The following is a 16,234-nucleotide window of genomic DNA, read 5'->3' on the forward strand; positions in this document are numbered from 1 at the left end:
AATAAAGCTGTTAATAAGAGTTGGATGCTTTTGGGTTAAATATAGATTTAAAAATCCCTCAAGTATAAACAATTAAAACATATTTTATTAATTTCATGTCACTTGCTGTTTTCTTCAAAACTACCTGAATTGAAGCAGTTAGCAGGAGCGATCAGAAAAAGGAGATATTATTATGAATAACATGAAATAAACACATCAAGATGTACTGAAAAAATGAATATATTTCTTAGATTAGTCCATCTCTTTCTTCTGTAGGCTACTACATCATACATGAATCATATCCATGGAATATTATCCATAGTTGATTTTCTTTGTCATCCTCTACTTCTGGCTGGTACATCACTAGGCCTGAAATCAAAAAGTAATAGATAATTTATTATTCATTATAAAAAAAAACTTTGCAAAGTGAATTCTGAAATTGATTGTAATCTGTATAAGTTTTTAATTATATTTCTTGGGAAGGAACCCTCCAATAATGACAAAGTAATATTATATGAGAAATTCCAATAAACCAACATTCAGTTGAATTATTATTAGCATCAATCTGTTAGTTGTGTAATTCTGAATGATTGAATAAATAAATCTCCATGCAGGAATTGGGATTAATCAGTGTGCCCCTAGATCAAAAGAACTTGTTGGTGAACAATATATTTTTGGATATCATGAACAATTATTTATTTATTTCTGTGGTCAGTAGGCCTACTTCTCGACCGTTTGGTTTACTTAACTCTTCTAAAATGTACTGCATAAAGTAATTTTTAGTTCTACATTTAGAGAAACAAGTTTAATGAAACAAATGGAAATAATCAATCAATTAATTGCTTCATCTGAAATGATGATTATCTACAACATTATAAGTAGAACTAAGTGATTTGAAAATGAATACCAAACTGCAAATACATAAATCTCTCTCAGAACAATGTGGGTAGTTCATCCATGAATTTAATCATAAATTTTAAAAGGTGGAATGACTGTCATTAAAAGCTATTATTCAGTGTTTTCTACCAGCACTTGCTGGGTGAATTTTTGAAGTCATCTATTCATAGTTCTAATGTATGGTCATTTATAAAGTCATCATCCACTCAAGATCAAGATGGACAGTTGAGAAGAGTGTTTTAAAAACAATTTTAACATCAAATTATTGATGTAATGTTATCACATTATTAGATAATGTTACATAAATTATTTCTTTATGGAAGGAATCCCAAATATTATGAATAACTCTATTCCCTGAATGATAAGTCAATACATTGTTTTTTAAGCACTCTTCTCAACTGTCCATCTTGATCTCATGTGGTTTCAGGTAGTTTCGAAATATTAAGATTTCCTGTAAGCTATTAATGATTTCAAAATTCAGTCAGTTTTTCTATTATTTTAGTCACGTACCATAGTTAAATCTACTATTTGAATATCTACCATCAAATCGATAATAAAACATTGAAGTGGATAAACCTTTTTAAAAAATGGGAAACTGTATAAAATGACATCGCCTATATAAAGTTTAAAAAATGAGTGGAATTTTATCTTACCTAACTAACTTATTCTAAGTATAGGTTCCAAAGAATTGTTCCATCCTGGTCAACAAAAAAGAATTCATATGCATTTCCTTTGAGCACATTCTCTTCAATTTTTGTTTGTAAATGGTACCTGAAAAAATAAACATAATCTTTCAGCATATTCATTTGGAGATAATGTGAAGTTAATCATCAATGATAAGACATAGTTTGGACTTTGAATAAATTAGAAGTGAACTGGGCCTCAATAAACTATTTACATTAGATATAAATACTATAAGTATATACTTACATTCATAGCACATAACAGAAAACACTTTAAAGTTTTATAATATAAATTAAAACAGGTGACACACGACATAGATAGATTAAAAACACTGAAAAACTTACATTACACTCTCTGCTCGGTTGAGAAAGGGGACACAGTTCCTTAAAAATTCCGATTATAATGTAAGTTTTTCAGTGTTTTTAATCTATCTATGTTGTGTGTCTCCTGTTTCAATTTATACTATTCACATTGATATACCTGGCATCACGCAATATCGATCAATAGAGCATGAATAAGTTTTTCAAATACATTACTATTGTAGTTTAAATGAGTTTGGTAGCAATGGTCAACCAGAAAAATAGTACCTATTTTATATTTTTCCAATGGCAGTCTTTCAATATTCAATTACACTGACTCTGATCAAGTTATAACAATCTATTTAATATTGTTTCCAAGTGATTTTGAATTATAAATAAGAGAAGATTAATTCATAGATAGGTACCAAAGACAAAGTAAATGTTCTAATAGTCAGGTTAGTTTTGTTATTATATTGATAAACTATGGGTTTACAATATTTTGAGGTGCAACAAGGATAATGGAAGTTTAGGACTTAGAATGTAATGAAATACTTCTAAGTCAAATTATGATATTATTTTTATAAATCTGTTTGTGAAAACTACTAGCTGCATTATAAAAAATGTATTTTGTGATTAGGCCAACTTACTGAAAGTGTAAAAGATTGTTAGCATGAAATGCTAAATGTTATCTTGGTTGAATAATGTTTTGAATCTGATTATTTAATGTTAATCTAATCAATCAATCTTGAATGAGTTTAAATCTAATCAGTTGATTAGATTTCTCTCTTTCTTGTGATAATTCTCTACCATACACAAACTAGCTAGTCTAGGATTTACATTATTATTAAATACTACAAATTAAACATTAAAAAAGAAATAAATAAACTTTTGTCAACTTCTAACCTCTTGAAAAATGAAAAAGATAGCAATTTAGGCCTAGAGACTAGGTTATTAAAGGCCTACTACAGTGGGCTACCTGAATAAAAATTGTAAACATGCTAGTAGGCTACTCATAAAATTTATATCAAATAATTGTGTACGGTAAATCTAGCCTACTTTATTATGAGAAATTTAAGTGTACTTACTTGAATCCTCTATTACATCAGCAATTTCTAACCATATTCTATTTTTCAAATAGGTAATTCGTTGTGCAGGTCTGGAAAGTACAAAACTTTGAACTTCGAAAATTTCACGCCTTTCTGTTGTAAATCCATTTTCAATTTCTCTTGTAAAAATTATAAGAATAAAGAAACCAATAGAAATATTTTATACCTCAATTTTCCACTGCAAATTAATTTCACAGTATAATAGTAGCAATCCGAAATCTGACAACCAATATCAAAACAAACCATCCAACAATTAAAGATTGAGGTTAAAAAGAACATGGCGTCTGATCCACAGAAGATTATTCTGCTGGTGTCACGTGATCAGAGCAGAAAAGTGATTCGAAGCTGTCTGTTCTCGTCGACAGAATCCCGAAATTAGTTCTTTTTCGACAAAACGGTTCACGAGCAGTGATCGGTCGAAGCAAAATAGCATTGTGTTGATAGGCCTTATAAAGAACGGCAAGATGAACGACAGTTCGTCTCTGATTTGAACAGTTCTTTTTTTCTGCTCAACTTTCTGCCGATGGGTGAATACTCCCATAAGAACCAATGTTAATTTAAAGTGAATTCTGTCGTCTGCCCGTTACGAAAACACACCTTAAGGGACGTCCACTGAAGATTGGACAAGGGCCAGAAAAGAACATAAATTTCCACCATAAAATATCAGAAGCAGAACGATATTGTCCAGTGATGCCCTTTACAGTTTTTCGAGCAGAGGCTACTTTTTTCCGGTCGATATAACCGAATATAAACTTAATCGCGTTAAGTGTCATGAAGTCCGTAAAGCATTTCGCATTGTTGAACAATGATAAAGAAAACTACATACTATCTCTCTCACACTCCTATAGAAACATTATGTCTCTTCCTCCTACTCCTATGTTATATGAATGGTCGAATAAACCGATGTAAATACTATATAGTAAACCCATTGAGGCGAAGATGAAAGTGCGCTTTTTTAATTGCGCATCCTCCTATCCAATCTTCACGCATCCTCACGAGTGGACCATAGGCCTACTGAGAAGAGGACCATCGGTCAATTCAAGACCTGTTTATTGTCGTCCACTAAACTTGCAGCCCATGACTTCGAATCCACGTTATTAACCCCTAAATTTGTTACTGTTTCAGGGAAAGTTATGTTGAGTGTGTGGGGTACTTTACGAGGCCTTAAAAAGACCCACGGTCAGACTCTCCAGTTTATTATACCACCCTACACAGTACTTGGAACATATCCTCTTTTACATCTGTTTAATATTCATGACGGTTTATTATTTAGATGCGCGTCCAGACTATCAATAACGATTGCCGGGCGAGAATAATTAATTTGGCAATAAAATTGTAATGACACTTGGCGATTGGCCGAAATTAACCAGATTATTTATTAACTAGAGTATCTAAAAAAAAGAGTGAGTGATGGAGTCACTACTTTAAATTTCACTCTTAAAATATTAGAAATCTCGATTTATCAGAAATTTTGTAAAATGCAGAAATAGTTATTCAACTTCTATCGTAACTTGATAAGTATTCGAATCATACCATTTTGAGTCATTACTTTTATATGAAATATAAATCAACGTGAAAAGGCAGCCGATGGAAGTGAAATGATTTTTATACTGAGGATGATGCACGCATGAGCTCTAGGCTTATGCGTGGGTAATGAGATGGATTATGATGATAGATGATTAGAGGAATTTGTATTTAGAGGAGTTGGGCTCATCCTTTTACAAAGTGGTCACCCTTTTACAACGGGAGTAGCAGGCGCCGACTCATCAAAGCTCAACTTATCTTATCGATAACTTATCAGTGCGACCACAGTACAAGAAAACCAAATCGCTTCCAGAATTGAATTCAAGCTTTCAAAATCTATCCTGAATGATTATAACCTGTAAAAAATATGATTAAATGCTTACTTATAACAAAACTACTGTATAATGCAAATATGCAGCATTTCATTTTTACTATAATCGATAATAGTACATAGTACTGCTGTAAATAGAAAAAGTGTTTTGTGAAGTAGAATGATACCAAAACTTACAATAAAAACTAATAGTCTGGAAGGCTTCAAACATTAAATTAATTCTTCTGTGATTTAGATAGATAATATTTGACACAATCTGTAAAAATATGATTAAATGCTTACTTATACTTACTTATAATGGCTCATAAAAGTGAGAACTGCATTTTGGAGATACAATCATGGTGCATTACAATCCATCAATGTAAGTTGGTGCCAATAAAAGACGTACAGGTTCGAATCATTGAATGATCAATGACCTACAATTATTATTACTGTATTTATTATAACTCACAACTTTTTATTTATACAAATTCGTTTATTTGCCAAATGAAAATTATTTAAAAAATTATATGTCACATCGACAATCTTAGTGACAAAATAAAAATAAATAAAAAATGAAGAATAAAACCAAATAATAATACAAACTCATAAAGAATATCTTCAATGGCATCACCAGAAAAAACAGAATACTTTGTCCACTTGTAATCGTTGGAAAAGAGATGATTTTTTAAATCCTTAACACAGAATTATTTGTGTATTGTTAATTTATACATCACTCATCAAATAATATTGGGAGAGGGAAACCAGGTGAACCCTTCCTTAATCCTCTCCCACATTCAGATTAATATCCATGTAATTATTTTTGTTGGGAGACGATAATTGACCAAGCGAAGTGAGGTCTAAGATTCAAGTCGACGGTTTGGCATTTCTCTTGATGTTTAAATGTGTTTGAATGTTTGAATGTTTGTATGTTTGAATGTTTGAATGTTTGAATGTTTAAATGTTTATATGTCTATATGTTTATATGTTTATATGTTTATATGTTCATATGTTCATATGTTTATATGTTTATATGTTTATATGTTTATATGTTTATATGTTTATATGTTTATACGTTTATATGTTTATATGTTTATATGTTTATATGTTTATATGTTTATACGTTTATATGTTTATATGTTTATATGTTTATATGTTTATATGTTTATATGTTCATATGTTTATATGTTTATATGTTTATATGTTTATATGTTTATATGTTTATATGTTTATATGTTTATATTTTATATGTTTATATTTTATATGTTTATATGTTTATATGTTTATATGTTTATATGTTTATATGTTTATAGTTTATATGTTTATATGTTTATATGTTTATATGTTTATGTTTATATGTTTATATGTTTATATTTTATATGTTTATATGTTTATATGTTTATATTGTGATGAATCTTTCAAATAGATCTCATGAGAAGAGAGAAAAAAATTGTGATTACCTTTTAAAATGAAAGAATTGCTAAAGGAATAGTTAGCGACCGAGCGATAACACTTACTTATCAGTAACTGTGTATTAGATAAGAGTACCGTTCTGTACTGAATATTTTCTAGAAAATTATTCAATCAAATTATAATTATTTTGCAAATAAAACACAAATTGTTTATGAATCGCTCACTGATTTTGAGGTTACACTTTGTTTACCATCGATCAGATGTTTTTAAAACAGTTCGAACGCAGCTGACTGATTCAAAGTATTGTCAAATGTCACGCTGGCTTCACGTAAGATATAATACCATCTCTAAAAATCAAAACTATCCATAAAGGATCAAGAATTTCAAATAAAAAATAAAATGTATGTGTTATCATTGAAATTATTTATTATTTAAGAAATTATATTATATGTCAGGTCTTATTGTAACTAAATAGGTCATAGCATGAAATTATATTATTGATAAAATGGCAGAAATTAATTATAATAATCTCAAACCTAATAAAAATTGTACAAGAGTATTAATTCCTTAACGATTTAATTCAACTGAACCACATGGTAATTAAATCTCTTTGGCCAGCCTAAGCCAATCATAGTGCATAGAAATAGCACCAAGAAGGTGATCGTTTGAAAGCAACACATGTTAATCTATTATCAGACACCAACCCTGCCTTATCAGTTACGCTAGCACATGTACATTGTATGAGAAGAACTATGTCTATAAGATTAAGCAGTTTTAAGAATTACATAAATTGAATTATTATTGTAATTAAAGAATTGTATTCTACTGCTTGCCACTGACGTCATGTCTACGTCACAAGCGTTCTACCAATGGCAAATTTTTATGCAAATTATTACATCGAGATTCTGAGAAGCAAGGTCTAGCCAAGAAGCTTGGAGAAAGGACAGCACTTCCCTTTTGAAATCCTCACCGTGCAGATCTCTTTTTATAGTTACCAAAGACCTATTTGTGAAAATTTCTTGTTCGATTTTAAATGTTCTATTTGTGAGCCGATATTTTAGGCCAATTATTTGTTATTCGTAAATTTCTGTTTTCATCAATCGATAAATTTAAAAGTTTAAAGTAAATTATCCCTTAATTAATTCGGTGAAGGAGATATTTAAATAAAATTCCCCACGTGCTGAAACCGAAGCCTGGATTGCCGCCGATCAAACTATTTTTGATCTAAAGAAGAAAACCACGACCGCCAAGGAAATTCACGTGAGTTATAAGTTTTAAAAGGGGCCCCAATCTATGCTTCGAAAATATTTCAGTGCAGAAAAACATAAATTTTTTCTTCGTTAAATTATTGGCCACGCCGACAAGCGCTTTTAGTTATTAAGAGCCTAAAATTTATTCATATTTATTTCTAAGAATTTGTAGTTGATTAACTATCCTCCGCTGCCTGAACCACGACCCCGAGCAACTTTAAAATATATTTTGTAATTCATTTTTTTTTCACTATTTTTTCAAAACTGTTCAATTTTATCAATTGTGAAATTCTGTTGAATCACGCATGGTATCATGCAAGCACAAGAAAATTTTTAACTATTCTATTAATGCTAAATTATTATCAACCTGTAAATCAAATTCTGAATCTGCACTGTATGATTACATATTTTATTATAATATATTTCAGTTTTGTTAATTCGCTTTCTGAGTTCGATTATTTCTTAAGCCTGTCAATTATTGTGTCTGATACGTTCTATATCATCAAGAACCGATCGAATACGATCATTGGAATAATGAATCAAGCTGGATATTGGAACAGGTCTAAGTGGATGTAGCGAGTGGGGTCAGATCGAGATATTTATTCTTTGTCCTTACCTGCTCATATATCAGCTTTTATCTGTTACCTACCTCGACTTAGGAACGAATGCATCAATTGTACAGCAGAGGCAGCCATAGATCATATAAATTCCTACAATAGAGCTTAAAACCCGACAAGACTCTGTTCTCGAAATATATTCTGAACGATATTGGTTCAAATACCGTATTTTAATCCTTCAGAACTTATTAGAGACGCAGTCCCGTAAATTATCTACATCGGGATTTTTGCTCGACCTGTATGATTTTGTATGCTCATTCTTCACAGGTAATAATTTTAAGGTATCCGTATTCAGTGTTTAGCGTCCGCTACACTACTTATAAAAGTTTCATCATTATACAATCTGTCATTAGAAGAATCAAGGGTGAGCGAGCGTTTAGGCCTCCCGCGATTCCGACAATTGTATTGAATCTTGTAGTGAATCAATCAGTCTGGTGTACATTCAGCGTCCACGCACGCAATTACAAAATTTATAGCCGCTACACCATTGACTCAGTACAAGATTCACTCTACATGTGTGAAGCCGTTAAAAAACGCTCCACATGATTTGCCGGCCCAACGTGAGGCATTTAGATTCAGCACTACATGATTTGGCAAATCTCTCTACATATGTGAGGCGAGTAAAATACAGCTTTACATGATTTGGCGCCCAACAGTGATAGGCATTGAAGAGGTGGATAATCGACTACGAGGATTATTTAGTTGCTCAGTATACTATAGCGCTGACAACAGGAAAATTTTTTGAAAAAATTCATGGTTGTGAATTTCTTCAATTTTAATATTAACTGTTCACTGTTATATAAAATAACAAGAAGTACCATACTCAATCTTTGAACAGAAAAGAAATTTATCGATTGATGAATTTTTAGAGAAAAAATCGAACTCAGAATTTTATTATCGTGTTATTCGAAAATTGGTCATACTATAAGTCATAGGTTTAAGAAATACCATAAGAAAGGTCATATTATTTGAAGAATATTAGGTCTATATTGAAACAATTTATAAAAATTTACAGAAAAGAGGATTGAAGTTATTTACATTTTTAAAAGTTTTTAAAACATAAAGAGGGAAGTAAAATTAAATCATGGATATATTGCGGAATAATTTAAGCAGAGTATCACTGCTTTTATATAAAATTTTGCGAAGAATACTAGCCCTATATAGAATTGCGGTGAGAACTTATAAGAGTAAAATATTTATAATAATAGTAATAATAATAAAATTATCAGAGACGTACCTTTGTCATCGCATTATCCATTGTGCATCCTTTATGTTATTTTTGTTTTATGTTAACGATATTGCTAATTTGATTCACTTCATCACTGAACATATTATTGAATCACACTTTTGTATTTCTTCATTGAACGAATTTTTTCGCACTATTTCAATTTTTGATCATTCACTTATAATCATTTCACATAACCTCACATGTTTACGATCGTTTCACTGCACTCGCATCATTGCATCATCCAATAAATTATGGAAGAACCACACCGCATCCTGGAGGCCACATCAGTGATTTCAGAGACGAAAGATGTCGCGCGGGAGAAACGCCCCATGTACCACCGTTCCAGAAGTCCAGACGCCTGCACCTCACACCACAGAGTTTCCGCCGCCGACCGAAGGCTACATACCCACCCTTCCCATGCTGGATTGGAGCATCATCCTGGAAGCAATAAAACAAAGTTCTTCAGTAACACTGGAAGCATTGAACAATATAAATAAAAACTACGATCAAATGAATGAAACACTAAACAATATAGATAAGAACTACAACCAAATAATTGAAGATACCAAACAAACAAATGAAGAGTTAAGAAAGTATATGAACAGGATTTCGATAAACCGGAACAAAGGTTGAAAGAAGCAACAGAGGAAAGCAGGACGGTAACACGGCAAATCGAGGAGGAACGTCAGACAACTAAAATCAATATTGGACCAGAGATTGAGCCCATGCATGCGAAAGCGGACATAATCGAAGGAGAGGATATAAAACAGTTAAGCGAACATGACACATGTATGGAAGGCCAACCTACCGAGAGTATTAATACCGAAGTCGCACCGCACCCCGCAGGATGCCGAGAGGGACCGGACGACATCGCCCGCCAAGCTGAGGACGTCATCCAGGGCATAGAGGGGCAGCCCGCACCACCGCGCGCCGGACGCCAGGAGTCCAAGGACGTTGCCCACCACGTAGAAGAGCAGCCCGGACCGCCGACCGCACGTATCTCACATCCACCGAGGACAGCACCTGAAACATGTGAAACCAATACTCATGAAGATCATCTACAAAACAATAGAAGTAAAATAGAAAAACACAGCAAACTAGAATCACAACCAAAACCGGAAACCTATGAATCAAAACAACAAACAAGAAGGATTACAATACGTCAAAGAAGAAAACCATCTAATAGAATTCATCTACACCGCCGTCATGTTAGGCTGAAGTTGAATATCAGATTTTTCCCCGCCATGCAGAGAAGAAAAATAGTATCAAGAGGAACCTACAACCACCGCAGTCATGTCCGGTTGAAATCAAACAGACTGTACACCGCCATGCAGAAAAGAAAAATATCATCAAGAAAAACCCACAGACACCACCGGCATGTCAGGTTTAAAAAGATCGAACTACATGTCACCGGTCAACAAGGAAGATCAATATTAGCTGAAGAGATCTACCTGCTTCGCCGGCACATTCGTTTTAAGCCAAGTTTTAATAAAACGGATAGTTGCAAATTGGAATTGGACCTTAAATGACACCGAATCAAATTTTAGATGGGGGCTTGAGAAAGGAATAATATTTTAATTTACTGAAGCTACGTTGTGAATTACACAAATTATCAAACTTCTTCATAGTCACAGCCTACCCATTGAATCACATCTTTGCAGACTAGCATCTTTCTACTGCAGCCTAATCAACATAGCCTAAACTTCGCCGCATCTCAGCCAATAAGGAAATATTATTAATTCACTTCAAATGAAGAAACCGAAATCAACTTTAATAACAGAAGAAAATAAAACTACAAAACAACTTTAAGAATTTACCAACCTGATCAAGCCATCCACCTCGTGTCAGAGTCATCACCGGAACAATCGCCTGGTATCATCTGCACAACTGAAAAATAGAAACAAGAATTATAGCATCCACGGAAAATAATTATAAATTAGAAATAACATGAAATTAGTAGTGAATAGGAGGAAAGAAAATAAACAAAGTTTATTTGAAAAAAAAAATGTGTAAATCTAACCTCGAAATACAGAATCAATAGAAAAATCTACTCAGAACCAAAGCCTGTTCGATAATTTTCTTCGTCCCCCCAACCAATGTGTATGAAATCCTAGAGTAAATGTTAATGGAATCCAAGCAATATCGTTATTTAATTATTGTAACCTATTATTAAATGTGGAATTATAAATATAAAAAACGCAACCAAAAATATATATTTATGTTAATTTGCACGAAATGCGCATGTTCTGTGTTATATGAATGTATCTCTAAAAAACTCCAAAGAAAATGAAATTCTTACCTTCAAATGTGAAATTTATCACTGTTGCATCAAAAGATCATGAATTGAAATTCAAATTGATAAATGTAATCTTAAAGACTTAATATTTGTAACCAACATTGATAAAAATCAAGAAAGCCATTTCAAGTGTAACCCTGTTTGTACGCAACGTACTAAGCGCAAATAAGGAATTGCTCGAGTCAAACGGTAGACGATTGTCAAGTCACCGAAGTAAAATCACACTCTCACCCAATTTATGTAAAAGCCAAACCAAAGAGTCGAAACTTGTAATAACCATGAAAAAATGATGAAAGTCTATATTTGTTGCAAATACTGTTCGAATCTTAAGAAGTAATATGTGAAATTTTGTATATTTGTTATAGTTATGGGTCTGCTCATAAGCCACCCGTGAATGGAAGTTGTGGAGTTGTTTTAATGAAGGATCCAAAGAGACCTCATTAATTATTGTATTTCGATTGTATCCAATGGAAGGAACAATCAATTATTTATTTTCTCATAGCCAAAAGTGCACGATATATTGTTTTTAGTGTTAAGTGTTGACTTTTTGTAGAAGTAAGGAGATGAAATAGTGTATTCATCACAATATCGGATTTTTCAAATAGTCATTGTTTCGACTCGTCTCCCAATTACCTATTTAAAATATCCTGGGGGCTTTTGTGTGATGAATCTTTCAAATAGATCTCATGAGAAGAGAGAAAAAAATTGTGATTACCTTTTAAAATGAAAGAATTTGCTAAAGGAATAGTTAGCGACCGAGCGATAACACTTACTTATCAGTAACTGTGTATTAGATAAGAGTACCGTTCTGTACTGAATATTTTCTAGAAAATTATTCAATCAAATTATAATTATTTTGCAAATAAAACACAAATTGTTTATGAATCGCTCACTGATTTTGAGGTTACACTTTGTTTACCATCGATCAGATGTTTTTAAAACAGTTCGAACGCAGCTGACTGATTCAAAGTATTGTCAAATGTCACGCTGGCTTCACGTAAGATATAATACCATCTCTAAAAATCAAAACTATCCATAAAGGATCAAGAATTTCAAATAAAAAAATAAAATGTATGTGTTATCATTGAAATTATTTATTATTTAAGAAATTATATTATATGTCAGGTCTTATTGTAACTAAATAGGTCATAGCATGAAATTATATTATTGATAAAATGGCAGAAATTAATTATAATAATCTCAAACCTAATAAAAATTGTACAAGAGTATTAATTCCTTAACGATTTAATTCAACTGAACCACATGGTAATTAAATCTCTTTGGCCAGCCTAAGCCAATCATAGTGCATAGAAATAGCACCAAGAAGGTGATCGTTTGAAAGCAACACATGTTAATCTATTATCAGACACCAACCCTGCCTTATCAGTTACGCTAGCACATGTACATTGTATGAGAAGAACTATGTCTATAAGATTAAGCAGTTTTAAGAATTACATAAATTGAATTATTATTGTAATTAAAGGAATTGTATTCTACTGCTTGCCACTGACGTCATGTCTACGTCACAAGCGTTCTACCAATGGCAAATTTTTATGCAAATTATTACATCGAGATTCTGAGAAGCAAGGTCTAGCCAAGAAGCTTGGAGAAAGGACAGCACTTCCCTTTTGAAATCCTCACCGTGCAGATCTCTTTTTATAGTTACCAAAGACCTATTTGTGAAAATTTCTTGTTCGATTTTAAATGTTCTATTTGTGAGCCGATATTTTAGGCCAATTTATTTGTTATTCGTAAATTTCTGTTTTCATCAATCGATAAATTTAAAAGTTTAAAGTAAATTATCCCTTAATTAATTCGGTGAAGGAGATATTTAAATTAAAATTCCCCACGTGCTGAAACCGAAGCCTGGATTGCCGCCGATCAAACGATTTTTGATCTAAAGAAGAAAACCACGACTGCCAAGGAAATTCACGTGAGTTATAAGTTTTAAAAGGGGCCCCAATCTATGCTTCGAAAATATTTCAGTGCAGAAAAACATAAATTTTTTCTTCGTTAAATTATTGGCCACGCCGACAAGCGCTTTTAGTTATTAAGAGCCTAAAATTTATTCATATTTAATTTCTAAGAATTTGTAGTTGATTAACTATCCTCCGCTGCCTGAACCACGACCCCGAGCAACTTTAAAATATATTTTGTAATTCATTTTTTTTTTCACTATTTTTTCAAAACTGTTCAATTTTATCAATTGTGAAATTCTGTTGAATCACGCATGGTATCATGCAAGCACAAGAAAATTTTTAACTATTCTATTAATGCTAAATTATTATCAACCTGTAAATCAAATTCTGAATCTGCACTGTATGATTACATATTTTATTATAATATATTTCAGTTTTGTTAATTCGCTTTCTGAGTTCGATTATTTCTTAAGCCTGTCAATTATTGTGTCTGATACGTTCTATATCATCAAGAACCGATCGAATACGATCATTGGAATAATTGAATCAAGCTGGATATTGGAACAGGTCTAAGTGGATGTAGCGAGTGGGGTCAGATCGAGATATTTATTCTTTGTCCTTACCTGCTCATACATCAGCTTTTATCTGTTACCTACCTCGACTTAGGAACGAATGCATCAATTGTACAGCAGAGGCAGCCATAGATCATATAAATTCCTACAATAGAGCTTAAAACCCGACAAGACTCTGTTCTCGAAATATATTCTGAACGATATTTGGTTCAAATACCGTATTTTAATCCTTCAGAACTTATTAGAGACGCAGTCCCGTAAATTATCTACATCGGGATTTTTGCTCGACCTGTATGATTTTGTATGCTCATTCTTCACAGGTAATAATTTTAAGGTATCCGTATTCAGTGTTTAGCGTCCGCTACACTACTTATAAAAGTTTCATCATTATACAATCTGTCATTAGAAGAATCAAGGGTGAGCGAGCGTTTAGGCCTCCCGCGATTCCGACAATTGTATTGAATCTTGTAGTGAATCAATCAGTCTGGTGTACATTCAGCGTCCACGCACGCAATTACAAAATTTATAGCCGCTACACCATTGACTCAGTACAAGATTCACTCTACATGTGTGAAGCCGTTAAAAAACGCTCCACATGATTTGCCGGCCCAACGTGAGGCATTTAGATTCAGCACTACATGATTTGGCAAATCTCTCTACATATGTGAGGCGAGTAAAATACAGCTTTACAATATGTTTATATGTTTATATGTTTATTGTTTATATGTTTATATGTTTATATGTTATATGTTTATATGTTTATAGTTTATATGTTTATATGTTTATATGTTTATGTTTATATGTTTATATGTTTATATGTTTATATGTTTATATGTTTATATGTTTATAGTTTATATGTTTATAGTTTATATGTTTATATAACGGAACGCGGTAATAGATTCTCATGAAATTTGACAGTTATGTTCCTTTTTGAACAGCGCGTCGACGTATATACAAGGTTTTTGGAAATTTTGCATTTCAAGGATAATATAAAAGGAAAAAGGAGCCTCCATCATACGTCTATATTAGAGTGAAAATCAGACTATAGAATTATTCATTATAAATCAGCTGACGAGGTGACTATAAATTGCATGCCATGACGCATGCAATTCAATATCTCAATGTAACTTGGTAGAAAATTAGCAGCTGCGTAGACTATAAATTGCATGCCTCATTGAATGCAATTTTTATGCACTATTAAATAGGATGCAAAGAACTTATAACAGCTGGGCGCCTAGATATCTTCTGGTTTTCTCGCGCTAAATTCCGGAAAGCGTTATATGATAATTAAATTTTGTGTAAGCATGATCTGATCAAATAAATAGTGTATCAGTGTGGATGTGCTTATGGTTTAGGACGTCGTTATAACTGCGCGAGGTCTACGGTTCACAGAACTACTAGTAATATAGAACAAGTATATATATATTAAAATTTATTATCTTATGGTTATTGATATGAAAAATGTTCAATTTTCCATATCAGAGTATTTTTATAATAAGCCTCTATGTGGGCATTGCCTCCAACCCCTTGCAAAAATATTTGTTTCCGCCCGGGATCGAACCGGGGACCTTGCGCGTGTGAGGCGCACGTGATAACCACTACACTACGGAAACGTACGATGTACCCGCCCCAAAATTTCCACCTTTTCAATTAAACGATAAGAACTTTGGTTTCGTTATTACCAGTAATGGTTTACTTATTCACCCATAAAATAAACAAAAAACTTACAAAAGATATTAATGAATGGGTAAAAACTAGAATACTTTTCAAAATAGACTTTTAATCATAAAATTACACACAATAGATTGATTTGGTGAATACCTAAAATAAAATTGTGATTTTGTGAATTTCATCAATTTTCTTTTTTTGTGTTTCAGTCAAAAAAAAAACTCTTTCAATGATTTGAACTGAACTCATTGCTAGCGATCAGACACGTGTCTCTGCAAGCAATTATTGCCGGTAAAATGAGTACAACTGGGATTTCAGTTATGTTATATCTAATTTATTTTTATTATTTCTAGAATAGAGTATATTCTGAATTCCTATATGATGTACCCAATATTATGTGAATTTGTAATTGTATAAATCTTGTATATATGGCAAATAAATTGAATTGAATTGTTGTTGTTGAATTGTTGTT

The 16,234-nt window shown here is 32.2% G+C and overlaps 1 long non-coding RNA gene and 1 other non-coding gene across 2 annotated transcripts; both read right to left on the bottom strand.

Annotated features, from left to right (window-relative positions):
- Positions 1-290: 290 nt before the first annotated feature.
- On the bottom strand, positions 291-3,254 carry LOC120352334. The gene is made up of 3 exons (XR_005571777.1): positions 2,945-3,254; positions 1,530-1,647; positions 291-348 (listed from the first exon to the last, which is right to left on the bottom strand). It is a non-coding gene; the product is annotated as an uncharacterized LOC120352334 (long non-coding RNA).
- Positions 3,255-15,634: 12,380 nt separating this feature from the next.
- Trnav-cac lies at positions 15,635-15,707 on the bottom strand. The gene has a single exon. It is a non-coding gene; the product is annotated as a tRNA-Val (tRNA).
- Between the last annotated feature and the right edge of the window lie 527 nt (positions 15,708-16,234).

The sequence above is a fragment of the Nilaparvata lugens genome, chromosome 7, assembly GCF_014356525.2.
Source record: "Nilaparvata lugens isolate BPH chromosome 7, ASM1435652v1, whole genome shotgun sequence".
Taxonomy (NCBI): Eukaryota; Metazoa; Arthropoda; class Insecta; order Hemiptera; family Delphacidae; genus Nilaparvata; species Nilaparvata lugens.